This window comes from Mytilus californianus, unplaced genomic scaffold (genome assembly GCF_021869535.1).
Source record: "Mytilus californianus isolate M0D057914Y unplaced genomic scaffold, xbMytCali1.0.p SCAF_14, whole genome shotgun sequence".
In the NCBI taxonomy this organism is placed as follows: Eukaryota; Metazoa; Mollusca; class Bivalvia; order Mytilida; family Mytilidae; genus Mytilus; species Mytilus californianus.
The window spans coordinates 16,393,482-16,410,301 of NW_026262626.1; the positions used below are offsets into that span (position 1 = coordinate 16,393,482).

The 16,820-nt window shown below is 30.1% G+C and overlaps 1 long non-coding RNA gene across 1 annotated transcript; it reads right to left on the reverse strand.

Moving 5' to 3' along the window:
* Positions 1-2,743: 2,743 nt before the first annotated feature.
* On the reverse strand, positions 2,744-5,221 carry LOC127724294 (uncharacterized). Its single transcript, XR_007992436.1, has 2 exons — positions 3,968-5,221; positions 2,744-3,083 (listed from the first exon to the last, which is right to left on the reverse strand). It is a non-coding gene; the product is annotated as an uncharacterized LOC127724294 (long non-coding RNA).
* Between the last annotated feature and the right edge of the window lie 11,599 nt (positions 5,222-16,820).

Here is a 16,820-nt window from a genome sequence, read left to right on the forward strand (position 1 = left end):
AATACTTTCAGCTAAAATACTAAAATTCCAGGTCAAAACAGTCCATTAGTTGTTTTGATTTTTCTTTCTCTTAGCTATAATTATAAAGTCCCCTATGCGTTGATAAAGGCAAATTTGTTTTTAAAACATTTTGTCGGAAGCGTTTTAAATTATTTTAAACTACGCACTGATCAGATAAAGTCAATGTTGACCACATCTTCCATGTTTACAAATATACTAACCGAAATAATGATGATATTTGAGGTTACAATAAAACTGTTGCCTGTGTCTATAGGCTTTTGTGGTAAAGCTGACTATAAACATTAGAGATGATATATATTATATGGAATATTTATCAAGAAATTCGTACATTAGTTTTTCGTGACCTTTCATATTTAATTACAAAACCAAAACTGCTTGTTTTTTATAAGTAAAGTTTTTATTCATTTTATTCAGGGGAATAATGGTTATAGAAAAAATTAGTTTACTGACCTGCAAACTTGCCCATAATTTATCTGATATTATCACTGTGCTAAATTCTAAATGTATGAAAGGTTGAATGTTATCAATATTTTATGTGGATATAGAAATCTTTGTTTCAATTCCAGAAGGGTCCAATTCAAAATAAATCATTAACCATTTTCAAGTTCGATGCGAAGATTTTATTTAATGTGTTCACAATTATGAATAGTGAATTTTTGTATGCGTCTTTTCTTGTTTGTTTACAGTTCTTTCCAGCATTGTCTTTCTTGTGTTTTTTTTACCAGTTGTTACTTTGTGTACATTTTTCAAGTTGTTCTGATTTATTTCTATGTCCCTTTTTACTATCTATTAATATTACCACAATTATTTCCAATAGGTTGTCAGTAAAGGGTTCAGTAATTGAAATTTAGATTCTCCTGCACAAATATTATAACTTAGACATTTTTTATAGGCATAAAACTTAGTAAATTTTTCATTATCATATGCCAGTTACTAGGGTAACTTGATGTTGGTCTTTAATAGAGACAACAGTAGTTTACCGTTGTTCAACTATTGTACATCAATTTTGATGGTGCAAATAAATATAACACAACACTAAGGTAATTAATTTTTCTTCTTGAGAAAATTTATTGATACCGCACAGTTTTTCATATAATCTGATTCTTTAAATGCAAGTTTTATATTTTTTTTATAAAATGCCAACGGCAACTAGTTTAATTTGTAGCATTTTCTGCAATAGTCTTACCGATAATAGTATTTTATGAACCTGAAAGACAGTTTTCATAGTACAAGAAAAAAACAAAATATCATCACTGATACAGTACTTGTACATTAGTAAGACAAAACAGTCCTGCATTTTATCTACACAAAACAAAATCCACATGCCCAATAATATGATAGACAAGTGCTACTCGGTGGTATAAATATGCTACCGTTTGAATAAAATGTGACAACCTGGAAACAAAGATTTCAGTTGAAATACTAGAATTCCGAGTCAAAAAAGTTCATTACTATTTCCTGGTTTTTCTTTCTCTTTCTGTCCCCTATGCTTTTAGTAATGCAAATTTGTCTTCAAATAGTTTGACGGAAACGTTTACAAATAATTTTAAACTACGCACTATCAAATAAAGTCAATATTGACCACATCTTTCATGTTTAAAAATATTTTAACCGAAATAATGATGATATTTGAGGTTACAATAAAACTGTTGCTTGTGTCTATATGTTTTTGTGGTAAAGCTGACTATAAACAATAGAGATGATATATATTATATGGAATATTTATCAAGAAATTCGTACATTATTTTTTCCTGAACTTCCATATTTAAATGCGGGTTTTATGTGTAGCCTTTTTACTCCAATAAGCATGCAAATTGTAACAAATATATCAAATACTTCATTTCGGAATAAATCTATCAACTATATATATCAATATGCTACCAACAATTGCAAGGGATATTATAAATTAAAAATTTGGATCGGGAAAATTGATTTTTATAGCTTTTTTTATATTTTGCAGTTAGTTCACATGACGTGTACTTCAATATTGAGGTTTATCAGGTACACTTTAAGGTAATTGATTTCTCGGTTATTTCACGGAATCTTAATACATTGAGAAACTCCTATGTTTGGAATGGTAAAACAGGATTGTCGTCTCATCCCTTAACAGAAAAATAAATATTAGATATGAAAAGGTAATATACTAAATATATAATGGTTTCTTATATCTTTTTATATAATATATATATATTTTTTTATTTAAGAACTGAACGTTTCTTTTTTTAATTGAATTGTGGTGCAAATGCGTCTACCAAAGCAGATTTGGTATGAAGCGAAGTAAGGCTTCGTACAAAACATGTACCCACGGTTAACGCTTTTACCACCCTATTAACATGATTAAACTATATATAAAATATTCAATTCTGACAATCACATATAGATACTGCAACCATGAAATAAAGAGTTTTATCAAGCTTTTCGTATGTTTTCCTGTGCATTGTAGTGACATTATCATGTGAAGCCCGTGCAGTCCTGAATTCTACATTTTTTTGAGAAATAAATTATGATTTAGGAATGTCTCCCGATTGTCGTCAGCCAATCAAAAGTACAGATTCTTATGAAACACACATGTAATGTATTTATTTATATATGCTAAACTGGGATTTCAGTATTATATAGTATTGCATAAATCAAATGAAATACACAGTGGTTGAAAACAATGACCATTCGAAAACTGCATTTGATAAGCATTTTGTACGATGAACAAATATGAATGAGGTAATATGGTAATATCAAAATATTTATTACAAAAATATAGTTCTTATCTCATTTTTGTTTCACTTGTTGATACATTTTCATTGTCACATATAAATAAATGTATAGATATAACGATTATGGAAAACCAGTACACAATTATCTTATCATTGAAAGTGAACACAAAAATTGAAATTTACAACAAATTATTAAACATATTGTATATAAAATTCGAATTTCATGATAAAGTCACAGCTTCGTATTTTGCAACCAACAAAAGTTCCTAAGTTCAGTTAAACTGCAATCATTCATACAACAATCACAAATTAGTCTTTCTGTGGCATTTAATCTATCTCCAACCAGAGCACCTGAAATGACAATTATAACATTGTAAACATTTGTTTATACAAATAACGTAATATAAAAGGAACATCGCACTTCAATTTTACCGTTTATGCAACGTACAACTCTAATATAAAGGTTTGAAATTAATAAAGAATAATTGTTATGAATTATTTTTGAATTACATGGAAATACGCGAACGAAATAGGAAAATGGTATGAAATTGAAAACACTAATACTTTAGGGTGGAAGCAGACATTTTAGCAAAATATTTAAATATTTCGCTGAAAACTTTGAACAAAAAAAGTCCAATGATTGAAAATACTGTCGCCGTTAACGGACGAAAATTCCTGATATTATATGAAATAAAATATAAGAAATTTCTGTCTTACACAAGATATATTATTAAGTATATCTTTGGAGTATCATCTCATGCACTATTGTTCAGCCGTTCCATATCACTTTACTCTAATGCAATGCCTTAAATAAAATTTAAAACGACATATGTGTTATCTTATCTGATTCAGTCAAATATCGAAAAATGATTCTGTTCCATGATTTTAAGACATAAGTATGAATCTTTTAACAAAAATTACTCATATGTAGAAGAAGAAAGAATAAAACTTAGCTATTTATAAATAAAAGCAACGCTTTACAGTTATATTGGAAATAACCTGAACAGTATCAAGTCAATTGATTGAATAAATATTTTCAAATCAATTCATATATGGAAGAATGAATTTTTCGATGAATTTATGAATAACACACGAAACTTTCAACCCAAATTAACTAATTTATAGAATAAGAAAGTGTAAAATTTATATATTTACAAATAAAAGCAAACTTCGCAATTATCTTCGAAACTTTCATAGCAGTATCGAGTCAAGTAATTAGATAAATGTTAACTTACCATCAATATTTAAATCCGCATTGGGTGAAAATAAACTACATATAATTTCTAAGATGCTATGTATTTCAAATTGACAGTCCTTAAACATAGACAACGAAATAGTGTCTCCATTGTCACACTGAATTCGTCCACAAGATTTTTGGAATATTGTTAAAAGTATAAACAAGTAATTACAAAAATAAACCAACAACATTATTATTATAGAATAATTGTTATAAAACAGGAAAAGCGTTCACAAACAAGATAAGTTATATGACACATCCCACTTAAATATCTTATTCTTGATAGGCCACATATATATTTTACTAAGACTACACAAAGAAGTGTTTGTGTGAATTATGAAACCTTATTAATAAAGAAAAAGTATATAAGGTGACATTGAAATGGTATGTTATGGTTCATCTATTTTTAACGTTGCGTTGTCCCTTTTTGAAACATTAGACCGATCCAACCGGAAATCTTTTTTTTAATATGTTTTAAAAAATGCAGTTGAAAACATTTTTACTTAAAATCTTAAAATTTTCAAATAATAATTTTATTTTAGGAAAATATTTTAAAAAGTATTGAAAGCAAATTAGCCCTTAATCTTCAAAATTACTCTATTTGTTTAGATGATTCGTCATTTTCCCTTAGTTTTAAAACTGACAGCTTGCAGCTTGCAGCAAAAAAAAAAAAAAAAAAAAAAAAATGAAAATTGTTTAGATTTTTATATTATATTAAGGTATTAATTCAAAATCAGATTTTTTTTGTGAGTAGCACATTTGGTATGTGATATAATGATCATAAATGCAGATTTGTAAAAATTGGTAAAAAGGGGTTACGATACCCAAGGAACAATCAACACCATATGTCAAAGAAAACAGTCGAAACCATTATCGAACGAAGTACGAGGAAAAGAGAAAACACTACACATTAAAACTAAAGGTTGAGCACCATTCAAAAGCGGGGGTGTGCTTCGAAGGATTCTTTAAGTTATTTCAATAACTGTTAAACACAATGGACATACGATATTTAAGCAATGATTTATTAATTTAACCGCACTATATCTTATTATATATTGATTGTGAAATACTTCTGTGCTTGATTCCTATTCTCTCTCTCTCGTCATTATTTTGAAAAATATAAGGAACATGTCAGTGCAAACAACCAAAATTTTGGTCGATATTTTCATCAAGTATTTTGTTTTTCAAAATTGAGTTACCTATAAAAAACTTTTTATCAAAACATATTTTTTTCTGAAAATGAATTATGAAATAAGAGAAGTATTGGAAATAATAAAGAAAGGAAAATGTTTTGTCCCTTTTATGACAGGACAAAAATCAAATCAATATATGATTATATTTTCTTATCGTACATGTAGCATCCAACACTACTGCTCACTTATAAAATATTTAAAGCTAATGAAAAAATATATATAACTATGGAAAATAATAAAGATAAAGAAATATGTAGAATTTGAACCCACAACCTAGTCTCCCTATTAATAACTGTTTTTCACTCGCTTGTTCGTACAATGTAAACAAACATCAATATTTTTGTGGTCAAAAGATATCATATCGGTTTAATGACCTTCTGTTTGTCAAAACTTGACAAACATGACCCTTTACTTATCAAACTTATACGTACTTCAACAACTTAGAGGTGTAAACAATTTTTTGGCTGGCCTACAAAGTAGTCTTAAGTTCATTTTAAACCACAACATCTTATTCATATAACAAAAATAACAAAAACATGGTTGTGTAACGTTGTAAAAGTACAAATATATTCATATGTGTATATAGATAGATATACATATATATTTATAGAAGTACATTGCCGTAAATAGTAATTCATGATTCACCAAATATAGAAATTATATGATTTTTTTTTTATGTTATATGGAAATTATATTTTAATTTCAAATTATGTAAGAGAAGCGTTGCATTATTTTTTTTCCAGCAAATTTGACTCATATAATGTTAAATGTTTTGTTATTACCAAGAGATATAATTTTCTATGATAGCATATCAAACTGATTAAAATATTTGTCACTACAATAACATATCCATTTTTCTTATTTTCATTCAACAAGATTTTTTTGTCAAGTATGTTTTTTTAACCATAAATACCTGTGATATCACAAGTTTATATCGTGTAACTATAACTTGTTTCTGCTTTCGATTTTTTAATTTAATTTGACTTTAATGATACATGAATTTAGCGGCGCTCACAACTGATGGTGTTAATTACAGAACCTATCGTCGTACACAAATAATTTGTCTGTATGTTTCTGAAATTTGACCACACAAAACAACATATATGTTATAGCATAAGCTTCCTGTTTATGTCGTGTCTGAATTTAGACTCAACGTGTATCATCTCCTAACTTGGATCTGCACCCAGAAGGAAAAGTCAATTTCCCTAGTATTTATTTAATCAACATGATCATTTTCCGAAGCTTTTACATATTTACTAAAAATAAAGAGAAACACAGTTTAATGTATGTGATTTTAGGTTTGACAGCAGTATAAGATATTTCTGATCAATTGAGCCGTTAGTTTTCTCTTTAGAATTGTTACACATTTTGTCACGCCGGGCCCTTTTATAGCTTATCAAACGGTATTAGTTTTAGTCATTATCGAAGTCCGTACGGTGAACTAAAATTGTTAACATCCTCGGCAGCTGGTATTTGGTCGATAGTTGTCTCTCATTTTCAATCTTACCAAATCTGTTTATTTTTTAATAATTAAAATGATTTGTAAATAGTTTTACTGCATGAAGCCTTAACTTACCAAAACTTCCCTTACTTATAAATTACTTTTTCAATTAAAGCCACTTTGTAAAAGTCAGTGAGAAATGACAGAAATAACAGAATAGCAGTGTTGAAAAAACAACGTATGACAAAGTCAAAATATGAAATAAACATTGCTACGTTAACAGAATAGTAGATGTTGATGTTTTGTAAATAGATATTTATTTTAAATCTTTATATTACGAGATTGGATGTATTTTACGTTAATGTATGCATGGATTTCGGTGAATTCATTCAAAAAATCAATTTAAAGGAAATGACTAGCGATGTTTAACTGAGACTGAAGTCGATTAGAAATTCGAGTACTTGCAATAACACACATTTAATTACAAATAATTGCGATTATAACAATATTATAGCTTAAACCTTATTGGAAATAAGAATATTATCCATACTGAGTTTGCGTGCATTTTGTATACAAAATTTATTTGGTTTCGAATTATTTGAAGGCAAACTGAAGTTTTCCATAAACTATGACCTATCATCTCATTTATTTCTTAAATAAAAAGGGTGGGGGACGCCTATCGTCGCTTTTCAGAATAATTAAATATATCACTGTTGATAAAATACACACGTTTGCATTATTTGAAATTTTATTTACAAACTGTTTATAAAGCTATACGTATCCGTGTTTTATCTATGTATAATATCTAAAATTTTGAAACATAAATAGAAAGATCGATTAGAACTTTTTTAATATATATAATAAAAATACAGCAATTTCTATTACATAAATAATCCAGAATTAAGAATATATACCAATTTCTAAATGAATAATGAAATAAGTTTATGGCTAGCAGTTATGTTTAAACATATCAGGAGTGTTAAAATACCCTTTACGAATATCAACTATCGCAGTGAATTTAAATAATCCACATTGTATTCTTGCAATCGGTTTGGTTGGTCTTCATTTTTGATTCAGCCATGCTGGATCTATGCCATAACTCTGGTTTTGGAGATGGTGCAGAATACTAAGTTGAATAAAATATCATATAACTAATTATGTGTTTTTATGACTTGCAGAAACTTTCTACACCATTTTAATCATCAACTGCCAACTTTTGACATGTTATTTGCCCTTAAATTAAGAAAAGATTGGTCAAACAACCCTTTTATTTTAGATATACACTTGCATATAGTTCCTTTGTAAATCAAAATTTATAATGATTTACTATATATGAATTAATTTGAAAAAGTATTTGTACAACAATTAAATCAATTGATAAGAATTTTGAAAGTATTATATTAGTATCTTATGCTTGTGTAAGTTGTTGTTCAATGAAATGTAGGACAACATGTGTATTAATTATATATCTAAGTTGATTCCCACACTTTTTTGAAATGGTATTATTCCAATTCTTTCCATAGGCAAGTAAGAGTCAGTATGATTATCAACTGCCATGATTTTCAAATAATTACAATCAAAGGTGTAAGTATTAATTGGAAACGACCCCAGGCTTAATTCACCACAGTTAATATCTCATGACCTGTTACATAATTAAATAGACACAATTTATTACACACCTAACTGAATACACAAATTCTTGACCTCAATAGTAATCCTACAAATGTGTTATTTATTTTAATCTACACTACACTAAAATATTCTGTTAATTTTGCTAGCTAGCTGAATGATTAATCAGATGTGGTTTTTTTTTCAAAGAAAAGACTTAAAATTAAAAAAATATGTATAAAAAATGCAAGCAAATTTTATTTCACTTGTAAAATCAGTGTCATTATCATCTGACATAAGTCAATAATCAAGTTCTAATTAATTAATTAGTTACAATTATCAGAAATTTGATTGAAATAATATACAAAATTGCATAACTCTTACCTGAGTATTTTCTGTTATAAAATTTATTTGTTTGTTCTACATTTATATCCCATTATATTGCTATTTAACAGTAATTGGAAATATATTAGTAGATATTTTGATCTGCAATTTGTTTTTAATGTACCAGTGTAGAAATGAATTTCATAGAAAAATTTTAATAATTGTCAGATATCAAATTTTAAATAGTAAGAAAATAGCAGGAAAATAATGAAAAACACGTTTGAAGGAAGAACAGACTACACCATTACCAATTAAATAGTTGGAAGGAAATAACAGAAAAAAAAACCCAACACAGCAAAATACTCTCAAATTGATTTCATTAGCTTCAAGCAGTCCATAATACGATATTATCTATTTATGACACATTGTTTTTTGTGATCTTTAATATCGATGTTCATTAGTTTTGCTTTATCTTGATTAATGTTCATTTTGTGATTCATGTTTTTTGACTGATAGATATATAAGAGGGCGGTTAAGTTTCCAAAAAAAAAAAACAAGCTTAATTTAATATTTGAATTTAATTAGTAGTTTTGTGTGTTTTCTAGGTTTAATTGATTTAGAACATTTGTTGTTGAGAAGTTCAGCTTTTAGTTCATATAGACTGAAGTTCCATGTAAGCTTTTACCAACGCTTGGAGTTGTTGACATCAAAATGGAATCATAAATGACTTTTGTGACCAAAATCGTCCAACGACAACTATAGAAGTTAAAGTTCTTATTGTCTTTCAGAAAGAGGCAAAAGTAGTAAATCGCCTAAAAACCTGTAAATCTTTTTTCAATATACAAATCAGGATAAAAAAATCTAAGCAATCGTATGAACTCAAACCGTGACGAGACCGGGTGCGTCGGTAAGCGTAACATGCTATGCATGCATGCATCACTTCGCCATGAGAATTCACTCAGTTAAATATCATAATAGGGGATAAAACACAATCGGTAAAATTACAGATTAGAGATCTGAGACCGCGAAAGTATGTCGCTAGTGAGGTGAGACACCAACACATCGTATCGGTCAACCAATTCGTGATGGTATACGTTAGCTTTAAGCAGTGTCGATTAAAGTCGTTTTCCTAATAAACCTGTTGGTGCAGTGTTTGCTTAAGAAGCACAACCCTGTTAATAAAGTCGTATAGTGTGAACATACATGAGCTTAACGTATAAACTGAAACATGTAAATGTCATACGAAGGAGTAGAGGCTATGTTACTGCCGAGAAAGGGGTAGTTGACAATTAGAAAGTTTAAATCATCATTTATTCTGGTTAGAAATCGTCCATCTGTGTCAATATCGAGGACCTGATCAAGATAAGTTACATATCTTCTACTTTCGGAAGTATCATTAATCTTAAGCGCATTAGGATACATGAGATGTAAGCATTACAATCTGGATTATTAGTGACAGAACGTCATCAATATATCTGAAAAGAAATTTAAAACTTTGCTAGGCGTTTTTTCTTTTTGTCTTAACGAATGTTCTGTAAAAATTATACTTCATGTTAGTACAAAAACAAGGCTACTAGCAGTGGTGCACAGTTTGTATCCATTGCAATATCACTCCACCAATCTCAAGAAATATGTTGTCAATCCAAAAATGCATCATTTTGATGATATTATCTTCGGTGTATTTGTTGTGAGTATCAGTGTGGTTCTTCATAAAGTAAAAAAATGTTCAACTGGAATTTGTATCTTCGATTCAATTTTTTGTAGAAAAAGCTCTGTTTAATGAGAAAATGTAGTCGATCCTTCAATTGAGCATTTGAAATAGTAGTGAAAATGTTTTCTAGATTTTGATATTTATGTTGCAAAATGATAAAGATTGTTATTGAATATTTTGAAGATTTTCTGAATTTGTAAGAATGCACATCTGATTGACACTTCTGGTTGAATAAATTTCATCACAAAGTTTCTTTGTTGACATGAATTGTCATTGATATGGTTGTATGCATAAATTATATGTTAACAAATTTTGAATTGTTCTAAATACTAAGTATTTTCTACTACATGAATTACCTTCGCTATATTTGACAAAATCGTTCGGAATTTTGAGCCCTGAATGATCTTCAACTTTGTATGAAATTGAGCGTCACTGATGAATCCGTTTATAGACGGGTCTGGCGTACACAATTATAAGCTTGGTGTCTTTGATGAGTTAATTTTGTTGTTGTATGATTTAAAAAAGATGTTATGTTTAACATCGTGACGATCCGGCTATATATCGTTCTTTATAAGGATTTTTGTGATGTTGAGGAATCCAGTATAAAGATGGGAAATTGTCATCGTCCGTTTTGATGTTAATAAAAAAAGAGAGAATATAAAAATAGGAAAATGTGGTTTGATTGCCAATGAGACAACTCTCCACCAGAGACAAATGACATAGAAGTAAAGCATTATAGGTCACCGTATGGCCTTCAAAAATGAGCGAAAGAAGAAACATCTTTACTTTATTTGGCTTTATATCGTTTGATTCGAGCGTCACTGGTGAGTCTGATGTAGACGAATCGTACGTCTGGCGTACACAATTATAAGCCTGGTATCTTTGATGAGTTTTGTTACAATTTAGAAATATGTTTAGACTAACATCGTGACGATCCATCTATTGTTAAGGACGGATGGTAATTTTTTTGGGAAATCTTTCGTAAATGATGTACAGGAAACTCGTAAATCTATTTTTATTACACAAAAGCAGGATAAAAAACTTAGGCAATGGTATAAACTCTAAATGGTGTGACATCGGATGATTTGAAAGCACAAGCGCCTCCTCCTATGCCTGCATCACCTGTCAAAATATTACAATACGTTAAAGGTCACATGCAATCGGTAAATTATAGATCACACGACTATTCTTGACTTAAGTGACTATTTTAACTATTTTTGTGTTTTTTTTTATTATATGAAAAACTATAATAGCTAGAGAAAAAAACTGTATAGAGCATAACTGATCTGCATAACAAGAATTAGAAGAAAGTCGATATTACTGAAATTGTTAATATACTACTATTAGGTTATATTGCAAATAAATGACGATTCGTACCGTCATTTACAATTATGTTTTACAAACGTTCTCTGAAACAAACTAACTGATCATGATCAAACCTGTCTTCTATCATTCTTTGGGGTGTATGGAGATATAATGTTATATTTTTTTAATTCAATTTTTTTTACATCGGATACTGTTTAAAGCTATGAAAGGGGTGGCGTATAATTGCTTTTCAAGAACAAATAAAGTGACAGGAAAATGAAACCACGCAAGAATGTTTTAGAATGTACGTACCAAGTGTTGTCACTTTGATAAAAAAAAACCAATATGGCTTAAACAGTGTTGAAGGCTGTACTTTGACCTATAATTGTTTACTTTTTACACATTGTGACTTGGATCGATAGTTGTCTCATTGGCACTCATACCACACCTTCTTATCTATATTTATAAAACATGGGGTTTATTGATCAATTTGTTTTTCTGAGGAAACAATGAAAAAAGTTAAACAAAACTAGACTGGGATCGATGTTTTTTAAGAAGTTATACTACTCTTAAAAATTCGACGGCCAGCAGAGGTAACAGTTAACATTTAAACGTTATGGGAAATTACATTTTCATTTCTTTCTTAGAACAGACGAAAGGAATTGAAAAAATCCTACATTTTCATATACTGTTTTTAAGGAGGTACTAAGCATATGTTATTACTTTGATTCTGATGAAGAGCCTTTTTTTGCAATTTAACAAAATAAATTGAGTTTAGCGATTTAGGCTCCTGGAAGACGTAATTCTTTGTTGTTGTGTCCGTTGATAGCACTCTCTTTCTAGTTACAGACTCTGATCAACTACAAGTGTTTATGCTGCTAATAATAATAACCAAAGATTACTTATACATTTAGGTGTTTAGTAAACTGGTCTTGCCTTGGCATTGAAAATCTTACACCGAAGAGTTCAACTAGTAAAAGTGATAATAACAGTACTAATGCTGGGATTAAGATTTCTAGACTTGATATTGACTAAATCAATTATGTAGATATAAACAAGGTAAAAAAAAACTGAGGGAAAGGTGCGCCAATAGGGTAAGCGTCCCCATGCACCACCCGCAAAGCAAATCCAATCGGTATCAATGTCATTTTCAGGAATACATTAAACCAACTAATTTTCGGGACTTTCGCGAGTACGAAAATAACGCGAATATAAACCGTTGCCAATATTTTTTAAAAAACAAACTTGGATATTTCCTTATTTGACTACATCAAGTAAATTTAAAGTTCGCGAAATTAAATCGCCGCCAAGTGGGCTAGAGCGGGCTAAACGCGAAAAAAGTATCCGCGAAAATCCGTTGGTTTACAATATAACACAATCAATAAATTTACAGATTAGACAATTTTTCAGATATTTAAAGATATAAAACAACGAAAACATTTCGCTTGTGAGTCCATTTGTTTCTATTTGTTGGATTTCTAAGTCCTCTTATCATGCCAGTGTTTAGTTTTAAACTTGTCCCTAAACCGTTCAACGATAAAAGCCGCCTCTGTAGTCTCGTGGTAGTGTTTTCGCTTCGATTGCGGGAAGTCGTGCATTCGAACCTCGCCCAGGTCAAACCAAAAATTTTAAAACTGGTATTTACTGCTTCTCCGCTAAGCACGTGGCATAAAGGAGAAAGAGCAAAGACTGGTCGGCTCGGAGTCAGAATAATGTGTTCGGGTAAGGTGACATGTCTACCTGCGGAATGTTACCTTGTGAACTAGCACGTTAAAATCCGGCTCAGCGTGTCAGTCTAGTACAAATCAGGGTAAATATTCATATTACATTAGCATGTTCTTGTCCTGAATATGCATATTAATTTGCCGCTGGACGTTACATAGCCGTCTATCATCACCATCAACGATAAAACGAAAAGGAAATATTTCGATGTGACAGAAATATCAAAGTCAACCAAGCAAGGGACGATTAATTGACAAACGAGTACGAATCAAATTTTATCGTTTAATACTGAAACGAAATGAATAGAAGATAAAGGTATGATAGTATTTAAAAATCTAAAAATGATAAAAAATAGTTTTGAAAACATGTTTGGATAATCAAAAGATGCTGAATTAGCATTTATACAACTGCGCTTAGGCGTTTCTGTACTTTCTGTCTATAGATCAAACGACGGAAAACCATTAAAATAATGATATGTCCTGATTTGAACCTTATATAGTTATTTTGTGTGCGGTTGTCTACGTAAATAAAATCAAAGGAGAATAAAAAGATATTAACATTTAAAGATTTTTTTTGATATGGGTTGATTTGACATATCAGACATGAAATTATCTAAAAGTACATCGAGGTGAAAAAGTCTTTTCGACAGAATTTTCCTTTTTTTTGGGTCAAGATTCAGAATTTCAGACTGCTAATAAATTATTTAGACCTATTATATTTCTTTGAGTGGCAGAGGAGAACATCAAAATCGAATGACATATGTATCAAACATGACAATATGGTTTTAATGACTCTTATTATGTGTTATCTAGATATTAAACTAGTGTCGTGACGTCAGCCTATTCATTTACCGTGGATTCTTTTTCTAGAATCAACGCTTTCTAAATCTGTTGCTGAAATGGATTCACCAAATTATATTCAATTATTTCCTTTGTGTGCCTAATTTCATTAAGTTTGAATTAGCTAATTTACTGATTTCTGTTCACTTATGGAATTAATTTAAAAATAACCGTTTCACAGATGATATCGGATATGTCCTAACTACAATACCCTTCCCTTTTCACGAATGTGACCTACCGAATTAGACTATTTACCGGATTTGTAATAACATGGACAATAACATGTGGAGCAGGATTTGCTTACCCTTCCGGAGCACCTGAGATCACCCCCAGTTTTTGGTGGGGTTCGTGTTGCTTAGTCTTTAGTTTTCTATGTTGTGTCATCTGTACTATTATTTGTCTGTTTGTCTTTTTATTTTTGGCCATGGCGTTGTCAGTTTGTTTTCGATCTATGAGTTTGACTGTCCCTCTTTTAAAAACTTACCTTTAATTTTTGTAATTTTTATATGCCTCCACTTGGAATCGAACCCGTCCTTGATATCTTTTATGTGTGACTGACATCAACATATCGACGAAACCTCTCGGGTACCAATTGGTTACAATTTAAATGTCTGTTTTATACATGTATATATAAATGAACATATGACATACAACGGACACACAGGGCTTGTACCTTTATATATACATAATTGGCAATCGTTTAGTATAAGTTGGTAGCCGCGAGGTTAGCATGGTTAAGATCAAGTTAAAGGTAGGGACTTGTCGGTTTAGGTTCGAATCCCTGTATTCTCTTTTGTTGTCCCTATTTTTTGGTTTTTAGTTTTTCTGTTTTTTTTTATTTTGTATGTAATTGTGGATATTTTTGTAATAATAGCGAGTTTTACCGTTTATTTTTGGATTAACATGGCTATTTCACATATTTGAAACGAAAATGATTACATTCAATTTGTCCATTTTTGTTTTATAAATATAGTAATATTTCATCTGTTTTACTACAAAATTTTACAAATTTTTATTCGCAAATTCCTATGCGAGTAAATCGTGATGTGCCTAGAATTAGGCTTCTTACTAGAAATTTCGGTAACACACTTATACTTTATATATGCTCTTTGGTCAGGTTGTTGTCTCTTTGACACATTCCCCATTTCCATTCTCAATTTTATTAGTAATAAGTTCGAATATGTCTTAGTTTGTAAACACAGATAATATTCAGATGCCTGATAATTTAAAGGCAGACGTGTTGTGTTATATTTGTATTTTTCTAACCAGTTAGTTGTGGTCTTATGTTTAGTAATGCATCGTTGAACATGATACCATGGTTATTTAAACTCACTTACAATACCTTCTAATTAGGAAGAGACATTAACACAATAGTTTAAGTTATAGATACAATGGATAAGCGTTGATTCATGAAAAACAAACCATTCGCCCTCCGGGCTCATGGTTTCTTTTTCAAGAATCAACGCTTATTCATTGTATCTATATTACAGAATTTTATATGAAAATTATCGTGTCTTTTTATTAGTGACAGGGACTGTGGTTGAGCAGTTGTGAGCAGGACAACATCTCACATTATGTTAATAATGTTTCATATTAGTCGAAATTGATGATAAAGGTCCGGTCGCTGGGAAATATTAAGAACACATTATTTATCTTAAGGCTTATTCTTCTCATTTGACAAATGGTTTAACTATACTGTATTGAATAATTGTGTTCTGTATTTTTTTCGTACTGTATAGAATATTCTTATATGCCGACCTATTTATCGTCAACCAGTATAATCACAGTATATCTAGTTTTAGCTCAGACGCATTAATACACTAAATTGGCTGTTCTGCGTTACGCCCATCTTATTTATCCGACCTGTTAAACTAATAATTTTTGACAGTTAAACCCACGTGTTACGTAGGCCAAGCTCAAATACAATACGGATATCTTAATTCTAATAAAAAATAAACAAATCAGTCCATTTCAGTTATTATTTTGATGTAAAATGTCATAAAACGAAAATTATGCAAAATGGTGTTATCGTCTTTGGCAACTAAACAAGATGACGTCATATATATGCTTCCGGCGTCAAATGAAAACACCGGGCGTTACCAGGCTTTTTGTGCGCCTCAGAATGTAATAAAATAACATAAAAAAGAACAGTCATTGTTAAGAAATGTAAGTTTTTTTTTATTTTGTTTATTATTGAATTTAACAATAATATTATATGGGGGTAAAACGGAACAGCCAAAACAGTATCGTTTGTGTAGGACGTTCAAGGTTGACACAATTATCGTATTTGTTCTATAAGAATCGAAACAATTCATGGCAGCCGTAGGTTTGATTTCATTTAACCATGGGTTGGGCATTTGTAATCGTAATTTACCCCTCGCTTCCGCTCGGAATAAATTAATCGAATATAAATGCCAAACCCATGGTTAAATGTAAACTAATCTACAGCTGCCATGAATTATTTCTTAATTATATCAATTCGCTAATGTATCTGTTTATGATTTAAATCAATAATATTTTCTTTTTCCATATTGGTATTGAAATTCTGCCCAAACATACTTCAGGGTATTGCACAAGATCATGACTTCCTACAATGTTCTTCACATTGCTGTAGGTAATCAGAAAGGCGAAGGATACCACAAGGACATTCAAACTCATAAGTAAAAAATAAACTAACATCGCCATGGCTAAAAACGAAAAAAGACAAA